This window comes from Gobius niger (assembly GCF_951799975.1).
Source record: "Gobius niger genome assembly, chromosome: 5".
In the NCBI taxonomy this organism is placed as follows: Eukaryota; Metazoa; Chordata; class Actinopteri; order Gobiiformes; family Gobiidae; genus Gobius; species Gobius niger.
Genome location: NC_136856.1, coordinates 16,924,963 through 16,940,217, shown reverse-complemented (window position 1 = coordinate 16,940,217; position 15,255 = coordinate 16,924,963). Strand labels below are relative to the sequence as shown.

Genomic DNA, 15,255 nt, shown 5'->3' with positions numbered 1-15,255 from the left:
ACTCTGAGACACTGGTATTAACACAGAATCTGCACTTTGAAGTAAACCTTTGACAACACAAACCCGACCCCAAATTTTGTATCAAGTATCATTATATATGAATTGCATGGTAGTCACTGAAGCACAGCAGTATATCAGACAGTGTTGATTTGCAATCACAATAAACAAGTCGAAAATGCATTGAATCGCGTACTTATAATTAACCCCATTTTCAAAAGCTTTTTACACACAAAAACGTTTGGACCAAAAACAAATAAACAAACGTAACATTTAGTAAAGAGAAGGATTCAGTTTGGAAAAAAAAATTAAATTAATTATTATTACTCAACAGAAAGTGCGTGACTTTGAAGGCACAAAAGAATTATGAGATACTGAACAGCACCACCATGTAATCTTGGAGGCCAATTATTTCTGTGTGACAAAGTACCTTAATGCTTCTGCACAGCTGAACTCGGGAAAAGTCAAGTCTCGAGGGAGAGTAGTAAAAGCATTGCATCATAACAGGTTTGGACCAGTAAAGAACTGGAGGCTATTGAGTCTGCAAGTCGTCCACTGAAAGCTATTACAATGAGTGGGTCCCAGGCACACAGTCTGACACCTTTTAAAATGTTAAGCGCACCCAGATCTAGAGACAGCAGCAAATGTGCGTGAAAACGTTGAACCGAGGACCAATGAGATTACTTTCAAGAAGCTTCTCAAGCGCTTAGGCGAGGCGAGGCTATCCAAGAAAGTGTAAAGTGAAGTGTTTGTCGTTTATGAGGAGCATGAAGAGGACAGAGGGTGATAGTAGGAGCACAAATTAAGCACAAGAACTTAATGTAAATAATCATCTATGGAAACTTTTCTGATGGCTCATTATTGTGTCACAACACTATGACAAGGTACCTTTCCATTTGAGGTAACAGTTCTCACTTAGAAAGCATGAGTGATGACTCTGAAGAGATCTTCATATGCTGATGCACTGAAGGACTTAATGACTCAAGGAGCGCAACACTCCATCAAAAAAAAGCCCGACCATTAGGCTAAGTGGGGGACACAAGCTACTGAAAGAGTCTCCTTATTCTGTTCTATATGGGGGTAAAATGAGAGAAAGGAGTGTGATTAAAACATTAAATCACTTTAATGATGAGACAACTTCACACAACAACAAATGCACAGCTATAGTTGGCTCTATTCAGCCTAAGTTTGCCAGTCTACTCCTCATGTCATACACATAACTGGTTCCTGCCAGCAGCATCTACAATTGAAAAGTTAATTGCTAACTTCCTCTGCTCAGTGTAAATACGTAGGACTGAAGTTGAAGCATCAAACATCCCAATGCTTAAATGTTTCTTTCAACTTGACAATGAATAAAAAATGAATAACACAGAGCTGAGCCAACACCTTGCAGAGCCATTAAAGTCTAAAACACAAGAGAGCGAACAGATGCAAGAGCACCTCAGCATTCCTGTCACACATCCCTGACGTCACACTGTACATTGCACCATAAACCTCGGCCCATAAAACCAGCCTGCAATGGGACACTAAAGCTCTCACCTGATTTGAAGAAGAGGGGGACATTCGAAGCAGACTTGCAGCTCAGCTTGTATCGACATAAGCAGATGGGCTGTCACATTGTATTGGATCTACAGGGGCCTGCTGGTCATGCCTTCGGCCTATGTCACATGTGTACTTTCTCCTCTGCTCCAGGTGTGTGACTGCATCTCACCCGCTCAAGTATGAAACATTGTTTCCAATACTTATAGTTATATCTAATTAAGCCACTTCAATGGCAAACGCTGCATTTGATATACAATTTGTCAAAGTTAATGCAAAAATGGGGAAAGAATAATAGGAGTATTTTTTACATATTAGAACATTGAATGTTATAAATTCAGTGTTACCATAAGCCAAGGCAACAACGTGCATAGATTGAGATTGGATCTAGTAGAGGTATCACGCTGCAGTGTCCAGATGTTGATATAACAATAAGTCCAATGTTTTACATTATCCATTGACTTACTATAATAGAGTGCATAACCCAAAACTCAGAGGCTTTGACAACACAACTGCAACCTCTATCAGTTAAATGCATGGATGTATATTGTGATAAATTATTATAAATTCAACTAGTGTCACATCCTGTTTATACGCAGTTGACCAGGTAACTCCATACTGGTGCATCACCAATCACTGTAAGTAATGAAGTTGAACTGAACTAAATGATCTCAAATGAAGGCATACTGAAAGTAAAAGCTGTCAATCTATAGATGATGAATGATTCTGTGTTAGCCTGAAACAGGCTTTCTTCTCATCTCTGTTTTGTTCTGGGCTGGAGTCTCTTTGGTTCTTACCTGCCCTAGTTCTGAGCCTGTGGGCATGATTAAGGCAGGAGTGGAGATTAGGTGACGAAATCCACTCTGCTGCCATATCCTCCTCTCACTGCAAAAGTCTAAGTCAAAGCAAATAAAAATGTGAGAATGTTGTCGAAACTGTTTGAAGAAGACACTAAAGTAAGTCCTGTAAATTTGTATCTCCCGCCAGCTGCGTGTGGACTGACCTATGTGTAGGTACACAGCTAACCTGGATCCTGCGGGTGATCGTAGGAGATGTGGCTGCTTTTTGGAGCAGCCATGTTCTCTGCTGAGATTGCTATCTAAAGAGGAACATCTGCCTGTCTGAAGCGGTAAGCTTTGGTCCTTCATGACTCCCACATCCAGCTCAGAAAGCAATCCACTTTGAAACACTAAGGCGCTCGCATATCAGCACAAACTGATAACAGATGCAGAAATCCTGCACCAGCAGAACAGGGAATGTGTGTCACTTTCACATGCTTTGACAAAAGACTTGAGACATTCAAAGTAATCACTCCGCCTCCTCAGAAAATCTGCAAGGGCTCTCTCTGTGAGGAAGGTAAAGACTTGATATCAGTATCTCCGTCATAAAAGATGTTCCCATGGACAGGAAAGTCCATGGGACCTTTTTGACTCATTTTGATTTTTTTAAAGATATTTATCTTCGTGTGCATATTTCTGTTTACAAAGCAAGGAAGCCTGTATCAGAGGGCCAACCCCACAGGAAAGCACTAGGCATAAAGAGTGACGTACAGCTGAGCTGCAGGGCTCCTGCAGTGCCAGGCCCATTCACTGTCTGGCAGATTGATGAGCCCGAGGCAGCCGGTTATTGGCCTCCAACACAGTATCAGGTGTGAGGCAGATTACAGCCTTTAGCCCAGCACTCCACCTTTGCCCAAAGAATCACTTGGTAAAAGAGACCAGCTACATGTCCTTCCAGGACATAAGAAAGTTACAAGTTACAGTGTTAAATCTCAACATAAGCTACACTCACACATCACTATTGACAGTGTCACTCAACAAATATGTAAAATGTACATGTTCTCACTTTATTTCATTTCAACAGATGTAAAACATGTACAATAGGATCCTCTCTGGGACCAGGACTCCCCTGAAAAGACTTTCTTAATCTCATTGGGACTTCCCTGATTAAATTAAGGTCAAATGAAAATACAAATAAATGTATCGTAAAATATATTTGATCTTACCTTTTGTTTCCCCATGTTAAATTCAACTCATTATTCTTAAAATGTCACCATCTTAAATCTATTAAATTCGAAAAAACTCAAACTGAGTGAATTTCTAAAGTAAATAACAATTTACCCGTGTTGTTTGATCTCCCGGTCAGATGTCTGTGTAAGAAGACATAGAAATCATGGAGAATGTGCAATTCTGAGTTTGACAAAATAATGTCAAAATATCTTTTCTTATATAGCTTTTAAAAAGGCAACTATAGTGTCCAGCAGCGATCACATTTTCACCCTCAAGAAGGGAAGATGTGTTAAAGGATAAGTAATCCATTTAAACAACAGGAGACACACCGCAGGATTTGCCTCTCACATCCTTTTGGCTTTGTTCACTCATAATTAATCCCATTGTTTGCTGGAAAACAGTCAAAATCTACAGATCAGTATATAGCACAGCCAGATCACGCCACAGCAGCCAAACATCGTAGATAAAGCATTGGTTTTAGAGCAACAGCCAAGTTTGCAAACATGTAACACGCTGAAATCAGAGCTTCTCCCTGGGCACCTTTGCATGAATATTGTTTGATTTTGACTTTCAGCTTTCATTAGTAAGTGCATAATTCAGGTTACTTATTCGTTTTTGCGTGTATTGTCAGCAAATTTGTCAGAAAGACACGCATTGTGAAATGTAATTTACAGAGGCTCGGTTTACTGTATTCCCAGGAGAAATGACAGGCCATTAGAACAGGATTTGTCTGAATCTGGACTTTTTCACCTTGGAGACAGAGGCTGAATAAAAATGCGCTGGGGCAAGCACTATTCATCACTGCTGCACTTCTTACCACCGGATCATTCATCACCAGCACGACGAGGGTTATAAGCAAATGTGTCCTTTACTGGCGAGGAGCACATAAACGAGGGAAAATCCTTTTATAATAAGTGGAATATTGTGATATTCCAGCCTTTTTTTCTTTGCCTTTAGCAAATCACCTGCCATCATCTCACCCTCTCCTCTTTCACTTCACACCAACGCCACGTCATGTCCTTTCAATACATCCATAAATCTCATTATTGGTCTTCCTCCAAAGGCCTCCTCTCTGGCAGCTCCCGCCTTAGCCTTCCTTTACCCACATACAGTACCTCTGAACACATGTTCGAACTGTACCTCTTAGGCATAATCTCTGAAACACTCAGCACTAGTTATATCCCTGCTTGACCAATTCTCATCTCTACTATTTACTTTACAGCGCCGTAATAGCATGGTATTTGCATGGAATGTGCAACTCGGTTCACAGAAGTGTGACAAGATTGTTATGATGCTAAGGACATTTTAAGTTCGACTGGACACACATCATTTCATTGTAATGCTGTAAATGATGTTAGCCTAACTCAGTATGAAGACTTACCAGGAAATATGTTATCCCCAGTTGTACCATTTGCATTACTGTTCTGTTTTATTTAGAGATGCATCACCGATCCAGCTATTTTGCAAACGATACTGATACTGGAGTGAGTATCTGCCGATATCGAATATTTACTGATACCAAGAGACTTTCTTAAAAGTGGTTTTCTCTGAGTGATTTTTTTTTTTTTTATACTTTAAGATCAATAAAGTCATATTTTATTGTCATGATACTACATATCAATTATCAATTATATCTATTGATAAACTAATGGATAAACATTAAACAAGGATCACTTTTCTACAAATGAAGTGATCTGATCATTACAAATATTGGCTTGCACAGTTGTTATTTTATTGTAGTCGGCTTCTTTAGGTATTTCAATAATAGTTTCTGACCCAGGCTTGATTAGTTTTCGCTAGCTTTAGCATGCACCCGCTAGCTTTAGCATGCTGCTGCTAGCATAGCATTTTGCGCGGCGCTCAAAATATATTTGCGGAGGTTAAAACTAAATCTGCGATTGAATTCTCCAGGTTCTTAGCTTTACAATGACATACAGCATGTCCATATTCTCTTATATTTAAGTGGTAAAAGTTGTGTTTTTAAGGTGTTGAGAGCCCAAACTGGTATCAGTTCGGTATAGATATTTGTAGCCGATGTCGTTTTTTTCCAGTATCAACTCCGATATCTGATACCAGTATCTGATCGGTGCATCCCTAGTTTTGTTATAACCTGGTCATAACAATTTAACTTGGGCTCCTTGTGGAAACCTTCTGTATTGGATTATGTTGACATCGCAGATGTTTCCCAGTGTGCAGCCTCAATTTTGGGCATCCTTGTTTGCACTTGCGCTCGTGACCTGAACCCCGGGCGAATGCTGATGTAGCTAGCATCCACATAGTCTCAGATCACACAGCAGCAGCAGCATATTTGTGATGTGACAAATTGGTCTTAGCTCCCGGAAACTTGGTGACTTTTAATCATGGCTGCTGGTCTTGTGGCAGGTGGTCCAAGTGCCCTTCATTATAGACCATCCTTCTGTTGAGGACGTACTCTCCCCTCCTCCTGCAGACGTTACACCCACCGCCACCTCTACATCATTAATTAAGCAGACACAGGCTTCATCTCTGCCATTGGAGAGGCTGTGTAATGCGCGTGCAAGATCAATGACAATCCACTTTTTTAGGGTTTCATGCTAAGTGAATGGCAGTGCGGAAGCACAACACAGAGCACATCTGCAACCATTAGGGAAACATGTACTTACTTCTGTCATCGTGTCATACTTTTTCATATTCAAAAGCAAGATTTTTCGCTTTGGACACATCATTTGTTTTTGTATGTTGAAGTACAAATAGGCGGAGTATATAAAAATGACTTGGTGGTGGATTGCTGTTTACGTCAGAACATGTTTTGCATAATATAGTGTTTAGTGTATCCAATTACATTAGCTGTTCAGATGGGGCTCAAGGCTTACACACATTTAGAAACGGGGTGACAGGTTATAAACACTGCAGGACATGTTCCTAAAAGAGTTGAATCTGTTGGCCACTTATTTTTGTGCAGAGATTTGGATGCATACAACCAAAATCTCTTCTATTGCATTCATACATTTATTTTATATCGCGCACATTTTCAGATCTATGTTTACCAAAACGTCTGCATATAGCTTTTAAAAGTATTTCCTCACATCATCTTCACTCAAACCTAAATGACAGAGTTGCATCAGGCAGAAAATCTGTGCTTTTTGTCCAAGTTACTGCTCGTGTTTGTACAAAGATCAGCTCTGTTGACAGCAGGCTCTAGACAAGCTTTATGCAACAATGTGGAGGAGAGCTGTCTGTCTGCCACTCTAATCTCAGGCAATGACATTTTATTTCAGTCTTTGATTTATCTTTACACCACAAAAGGCCTGATATAAACCTGACAAAATGAGATTCTATTGACACAATTTTCGTTTCAATCCAATACTCCTGATTACTATCATGAACAACATTGTGAAAACCATAATATTGCTATTGCTACTTCTTAATACAAAAACGTAAAGTCGTATGTTTACTGGTAGGGCTGCACCTGTGAAATAAACACGTACACTTAATGCACACCTTGGAGTTTTACAAGTTTTATGCACTCAGAATGATACTATTCTTCATGCAATGGTTCTGTCAAAAAAAGAAATTGCAGATGTGTCATAAAAAAATCTATAGAGAAAATCACTGTATGGAAACAGGACAAATGACAATAGCAATAAAAAGTTATTTTATCGATATTAAATCATGTCACTTATGGGGAGATTTGTCTCTATAGATTTTTAGAGATTATTAATGTATTCCTGTCTGTGTAAAGTTTTCTCACTTAGTTCAATCAAATTTGAGTAATGGCTCAAGCTACGGTAGCATTGACGAAAGCTATAAAGTTAATCCCATAAATCGTCTTTCTTTGAACTACCTCGGTCCATACTAATACGCCTTATGGCTGGTGAATGTAACTCTAATAATTGGAGCATTGCATTCCATATTGGGGATGCTGATCATCTTTTCAAGTTCAAAAATGGCATTTCGTACCTCCCCTCTAGTGATTTACATGAATGCATTACACTGAGTCTGCTGACTAGATTGACAAAAACAGGGAAAGAAAGGGAATCTTACATGCGTAGCACTTTTCTTATGAGTCACCCAAAGCGCTTCACAAAAACAATGGGCACATGAGTTAATTGCTCTTTGTCAGATTGAATCCCCTAACACTACCGTTCTGGGAACATACCCATACTGTGTTTGCCATACATTTGCACTGTCATTTCAAATCCCTAAAATAAACATCACCCAAACAAAAGCACATTAGTACATGCCACTGACAGTATGTCAAAGTGCGTCAGTGGCCCACCTTTGAAGCCGAGCTGTTTTATAGAAAAGGTTTATCTCCATGTTGCACTGCTGCAGGGAGCGTGAGCCGAGACACATCAAAGAACATCTCATCGCTCCCAAATCTCAACCAAACACAATACGGCCAGTCGAGAGCAGCTTGTGTCTTATTTACTTCAAACATTCGCATTGCGCGCCAGGCATTTTGCACTTTAGCGCTCATTAGCAACCAATTTCATAGACTCACACCGCAATATCTGACACTTATGAGTGCTTTATGGAGTTTGGAAGCTGTCATGAAAACAGAGAGTCTTTTCCCTTGTATGAGGAAACTGAATATTGGTAATTTGAAGCCTATTATCGAAATGATTGTGGCTTAACAGCAGCAAGATTTACAGTTCATTCAAAGTGTTTTACTGTCTGCATCGAGGATATATTTGTGCATTGTATTTCACATTGGCAACAGGCCGCACATGTTAAGCTGGGATCAATTACAAGCCCAGCCAAGGAGTAAAAAGTGAAAGTATTTATCGCATTCATCATGATGGAGAATGCGAGAGCGAGTTTGCTTACAGTATTTGTTGTAGTGCGCCTATGTTCCCATTAATCAACCAGAGTGTTGCTGTATAATGAAAAAGCTGTTCTTGTTACTATTAAGAAACCCTATTTCTTCCTTTTCTAATTCCCCCTGTGGCCAGAGCGGATGAATAACTGGTGAGCTCTGTTGCCATTTGTTTTTCAGTTGTATTTTACACTTGGATGATTGCTGCAGCATTGTGTAACTGACCAGCGAGCGTCTCTGCATGAAGCGCATGATGGCTGTAAAGATTCAAGACTTTGAGGTGGTGTTTTGTAAAGCCACATCGATCATGTTCTATTTTTCAGAGGAGATTTTGCTGTTTGCAAAGACTGTAGTGCCTTAAAAAGGTGCATTATGCAACTTTTTATTCCAAAAAATAATGTTGATATTTGTACATATCTGACCTTGTCGTGACCCAGTGGCTGTATGAGAGGTCAGCATGGCCTTTACTTTCCATCACAGTGGTCTCTAGGATGCTCCATGGTCAATTGTTTTTTAGGTTTTCTCATGAGAGTGTCCGTCAGCCTTGAAAACCTTCCAAACACTTGATGCTGGAGCATCCTAGAGACCACTGTGATGGAAAGTAAAGGCGCCATGATGACCACTCATACAGCCGCTGAGTCACTACAAGGTCAAATACGCACAAATATCAACCTTCTTTTATACGTAGGAAGTTTAATAATAGCAGCATTTGCATTTGTTACATTGCAATTTCAATTTCGATTTGATTGGGATTAATTGTGCAAGCTAAGGGCTGATTATGGCAGTTTATATAAATGTCAAGATTGCAGGTGAAGGAGGGCGTTTTGTGAAGCCATGACAGACGCCATACTGTTTAGATTCTCATTGTTACCACCTGGGGCCTCAAATGCTAAACCACCTGCCTTCTACTGTGCTGCATTTTACTTACAAATTGTGCGTTGAGATTGAGCCACTGTTACGTAGGTACAGCGTGTTTCCCTTCTTTTTCCTCTTTCATGAACACACAGGCCTCTTCCTCCATCAAACAGCGCCTCTTTTAACTCTTTCACATGTGAAACCTAATCAGCAGTGCAACCACTCAGGAGCATGGCTAATTAGACAAGGTTGACTTTGCTGATGCAGTGGTTCCACTTCACAGCGTCTCTGAGTCAAGTCGGCCAGGTTAAAGAGTAAAGCTCTGCACATTCTGACAGTACGTTAGTCAATGTTGGCGAGGAGTTAGCGAGGCTGTCTTCTGCAGTCTGTTTATCCCAGATATCGTATGTAAATCCCTTTACGATAAACCAGCCGTACAGTAGATTGGCTACACTCTGAACAATGAACTGTTTTTTCAAGAACTAGCACCATTTTATGCCACTTTCTTTCAAAAGTCGGAAATTTTGACTCAGCAACATCTCACCTACAGATGCTTGCCTTTTGACAGAGGGAGGAACGGCAAGACAGACAGAAGAGCTTGTGTGTAAAGCGCAAGTCAGAATTGACCAGAAAAAGAATAGAATACAATAAAATGAAAGTAATAGCAATACACAATACATTAATTTTATGTGAGTCAATTAGTGAAGAGATTTACGCCTCTTTACTGGGAGCCGAGTCTTTGGGACCTGATCGATCAAATGCACACATTTTTACTCTTTGAAAAACGTGTTTGTGAATTAAAATCTCGTGCGACAACGAAAAAGAGGCTGCGACTCTCTTCTGACAATTCATTTTTAGTGCACTTAGCTTTGACTTTAGTGCAAAAACCTTTCACTTGTGTTGCCTGCCTGTTGTTGGGCTGATTCTCGTGCTCGTTCAGGGGAGTTCTGGGTAAAATTGACTGAAAAAAAGATCCGTGTACGGTTTTCAGACACTATCTCATTCATTTTCATATCTTCCAGTCAAACAGTTTCGCTCAATAGTTCCTCAGTGGAAACATCACCACCCACAACCTCTGCGCATTTATACCTCAGGGCTTTTGTCAAAACTCATCCACAAATCTGTTAAATGGTTAAACTTTCCATACACTGTTGTAAAAATGCAGTGGAAAATAGCCTTCAGATATAGCCTTCAATATCTCATGCCACAGAGACCTGTTGGACCTCTCGGAAACTCTGTGGCCAGTTTTTTTCATCTTCTATGTGGCTCCAGGAAGAAAAAGACAATCTAAGGAGGATTCAGTTGGTATTTTGTGAGGCTAAACCATGGTGTGCTAGGGAAATGTCCTGAGCAGTCTTCTGAGAGCCGCAAACTGAAATGAGCTTTGTCGTCTCTGGCTATATTTGTACTCAACACAACACAAAGCCTTACAGCCACCATCTCATCCATTGTGCTTTGACTCAGTGTTTTTCTGACAACACTTGTTCTGGAGGAAAGGGATAAAAGTGATTCATGATTTGCTGCTTGTTATCTTATGGACAGATGTATTGTCTCGATATCAAAAAAACTACTGTGTGTCTGGCTCAAGACAGGTCTTTACAGGAATATTGTCACGTCTGCTCAGGGTGGCAGTTAGTCGCAACCGAATCAAACTCTTTTTTTGTAGTCATTGTTCATTCTTCCACACTCGGTGGTGTCAAGGCACTATTGTAACCACAGATGCCCTAGGGTAGACTGACGGAAGCAAGGCTGTCAATCTGCGCCATCAGCCGCTTCGACCACCACCAAACACTTGCTCACACACTACATTCATAAAGGTTGTGGGTAAAAAAAACAAAAAAAAACAGCTAACCCTGTTGTTTAGACAATCGATTAATTGCCATAACGATATTATTGTTTATCGTCCCATTCCTAGTCTGATCTTTATTAAAATCAAAAGAATGAAAATGTAAATGATTGGGTGGTATTAGTTTAAGCAGACACTCATTCTTAGTGTTCCCACTGTAATTCTTGTATTTCTTTGGCAGTTCATATTTCCGTCTTCTCTCAAATGTTATAAGTTATTCTTAAAATATAAATTGATCGTAGAAAGATTGCAGTGACTATTCCATAATAGTGTAGCCCTAGTGATGCTGTTAAGTCTTTGTCAACAGTTTAGTCTGTGTTCAGAGCTTGTTTTGGCCTAGTTCAGACCCTAATCTTAAACATAATTGGTCCTGGTTGAAACAGGTTTGCTGCCTCATGTTTTTATCCATCCAAAAACATTACATAATTCCCCTTGTCGTAAACTTATTGAGTGTTCTACTGTTGCTGCGTTTTTTACGTTTTTTCTAATATTGCGCTTTGCTTTCCAAAGATGGTTTTATTTTTATCTTTCAGCGGGCTCGTATGTGTTTTCCTTTTGGTCGGAAATTTGGAGAGCGGCCAAGTTAAGTACTGACTTCACACGGCACTGCTCTTCTGTGGCGCACTGGCGTAATTTTTCCAGAATGCGTTGGCACAAAAGACCAATTAATATGCATGTACTTACTCAGATGTTTATCGCTCCAGTAACACCCCTGGTTTATTGCTGTGTATTTTTTCCCCGTGTTTGGATCTGGCCCCCGCTCTGCTCAAATGCCCATGGGGTGCGGAGAGAGGTACAGCTGGTTGTCAGTGGTGACCATTAGTGGCAGGGAGGGGAAGAGACAGAGGCTAGTTAGACAGACGGACGGACGGACAGATCGATAGACGGGTATTTCTTGCTTGAATATCCTGTCCGTTCTGCAGAAATATTGAAGGTTTCCATGGGAACGTAACGGCAATTGTTGGATCACTGTAATGATGTAACCTCTGGATGGTGTTGAGAAACGGGAAACTATCTCTCCGCACTGCAATGATGGACCATAAAAATTATTACCTGCGATGTCTTCATGCTGTTTTCTATTACAGAGTTTGGATACTTTCACTGTTTCCCGAAGCCGGCGCTCATACAATAAAAAAAACTCATCGCTATGTGAAGTCGCATTGTAACGTGCTACTATGTTTTGTACCTTATTTAAATAGGGAAAACGTGGAAGAGCTTGTTGGCTGGTTCTATAGGAACATGCTGGGAGAGGCAAAATGCTGACAACATCTTTGGTCTTTTTGCATGACTGAGCGCACACACAACGACCAGACAGGTACGCATCAACTCGTCTAAGCTCAGGTAAGAACATATCTCGGTATGTAAAAAAAAACGTGGCCTGTTCCTTTAAGTGAAAATTACAGTACAAACGATAAATATTGAGCCCAAAAAGATACTGCTTATCTTTCATTTATAGAACGATAAGTCAATATAGTAATTGTCGTGACAGGCCTGGGCCAGAGAAGGAATTAGATCGAAGAATTATGTGCAACTCAACCCAAGAAGTCCCTATACTTTATGGCTTCTGTATTTTACTGTTGGAGGACGACCTGCCACCTTTGTCCGTGCAAGCCTGATGTGCATATAAGGTCTCGGATGCCTCCCTGTAAACCAATCACTATCAAAGAAAACGTTTCAATAACAACTTCTTTTGATTCAGATATTGCGATGATAATTTGGTGACATTGCGCAGCCCTAATCACAAGGTCTACGCTTCTTCACAGTTCACCTGTTGAGGAGCATTACTGCAGAAAGAGCTGTCATGGGAAAATAGCACTTTTAAGTTTCTCTCCATTGGCCTGTTCTGTAGTTTTTTTAATACCCTTTCATGTGCCAGGCTATATCTCCAACCACTGTTTCTGATTTGATATCAAAGCTACCCTTGGCCTTTTTGATGTCCTGTTTTTTAAGTAATCTCAGCGCGCTGTTGTGTAATGGTCTACTGTGTTTGACGATACCTCACCATAAATTGAAATAATTTGTTCCAACAAACAACCTTGGGCTATTGTATGACTTATTTATAGCTAAGCGCAGGCCAGTGATAATGTAACAGCTGGGTGAGATTGTACGTAATTCCTCTAGGGTTATGTTCCTCTTATAGGCTTTCTGGCAGTGCAGTGTGTTCAAACCTTATTTCTGGAGTAGATGAAGTTGAATTACCTTATAGTTTGCATTTCGAAACACCCACACAAAGCTACTCTGGCATATCTGTAAAAGAACGCCTAATTGGTCTCAGATTTTGCTGCCTTTCTGTCAGGCTGAGTGGCACCTAGAGTGAGCATACTTCAGAAATGAGATGTCAATCAAACGAAACAAAATCAGGTTTGCTTTGTACATATTGAGATTAGCCCTCGTCTTTCCCTTTAGCCCCGTACGTAATGCGGGGCCAAATGATCAAATCAGAGCAGCCTCGTCATCTAAGTAATAGCTTTTCTTCAGCGGGTTCCTCTTGGGTCTGAAGCCCGTACTTGGTGATGTATGCTCCATGCAACAGCAGTGGACAGCTCATCTCTCTCAGCTCCAGGCACCACTGAATAAGCACAACCACCCTGGGCCAATCTCTTTTTAAATGCACTCCAGGCCCGCTGATGCTGTTCCCGTGGAAAATAGCAATAAATGCTCCATAATTGTTTGCATTCATAATGAGGATGTACGTGCTCTATCTTGGAGGAAGTAAAATCCAGAATATGGCAACGATCCCAGTCTTAAAAGCTGCAATCATGATGAGACTAGATATTTTTCACACAGGCACTCATCCTCGCAACATAATGAGGATTTTCATCACTGCAATATCCTTAAGCAAAATGTGCAGTCTATTTACCATATAATTGTCCAAAAGTTCCAATTGTATTTGTGTGCCCTTGTAACCTCCTATTACTAAGTGAAATGGATCTCCCAGGATTTCATTGGCATACTGTACGCTGCGTATCAAACATGATGCAATGAGAAAAAGTAAATTCCAGTGAGTACCATTCACATTAGTTGACTAATGTCACTTTCAATTTTTACATCAGGTTTTATCTGCCGTCCTCTGTGTCTTTCTCCCAGTTGTGCCTTTTGCTTTCACTATGACATTCCCCAGACATCTGATAAATATCGGAGCATGTCCTTTAGGAGACATTTTCCATTATCATGCTGCTACAGTCCTCATCCCCAAACCAATCTCTCTTCTCTTCTAATCAATGGCCATGCAGCACACCAGCCGCACATACAAACAAACTGCACCAAAGCATCAGCAAATGACCAAATGACCAACAATAGCACATGAGAATCACAGAAGTCATGAAACCATCTGGCGACGCATGAACGGCGAGCGGAGAAGCGTGGCGCTTGTTACCTGCGTGTCACCGTGGAGGTCCTCTACGTGGCTGTGGTGTTGATTAAGAGGCATGTACTTCCACATGGGCGTGCATCCGTGAGGGGCAGCTCTTCTTGTCACCGTCAGTGTGCAGTAACGGGACAGACCGGAGGGATCAGAGAGAGAGGGAGGGAGAGTCCTGTTTCCCTGCCGCCCCGTCTAGCACATCTCCGCGTGTCTCCCGCTCTCCTGGGTCATTCCAGCCAGCCCCTCAGCAACCGCAGCACCAGGGAGCGAGCGTTTGGGGGGGATGGGAGGTGCTTAGAGGACTAGAGCGGACATGGAAGAGCGATCACAGCACCACCTCCTCCTCCGTCTGCATGTCGGACTGCAGCCACTGGTCATGCTCCAGCCTCCCGGGGTCCGTCCACTGCTGGTTCTAATTTCTGTGCGCGCCGAGCAGCCTGTCCCCCTCAGTGAAGCTGCCGCCGCTGCTGCTGTTGCTGCTGGTGGCCAAATGCTGTAGCAGTCTGAGAGAAGAGAGACAGAGAGAGGAGCGGAGGAGGGAAAACTGCAGGAGAATATAAGAAATATCGCACTCTTGCCTGCTCCACCTATTGGCATCAGTCAATCAGAGGCACATGACAAAAGGCTTAATGAGCCCGTCACACCAACACAGAGCAAGTGTGTGTGACTATGGGAAACATTAGAGAGGCACCCGCAGAGCGTGAATGTCACTTTTCATATCCCGCATGTGTGAGCTGCTGTGTGCAAACTGTTACTGTGAGTCATTTTGCAAAGTCAAAACTGTCACGCTGTAGACAGTAGACAAATGTGTGCCCCACTGTCCAAGGAAATCATATTCACTCGCTCC

The 15,255-nt window shown here is 41.3% G+C and overlaps 1 protein-coding gene across 3 annotated transcripts in view; it reads right to left on the bottom strand.

The window, feature by feature from the left end:
* Positions 1-15,001, bottom strand: part of frmpd3 (FERM and PDZ domain containing 3) — a 63,430-nt gene extending 48,429 nt beyond the window's left edge. For 2 of the 3 annotated variants that reach the window (XM_079556746.1, XM_079556747.1), the window contains exon 1: positions 14,421-15,001. The gene's annotated coding sequence lies outside the window, so the exon portion shown is untranslated. The remainder of the gene's footprint in view (positions 1-14,420) is intronic. The other variant, XM_079556748.1, reaches the window with a different exon arrangement.
* Positions 15,002-15,255: the final 254 nt, after the last annotated feature.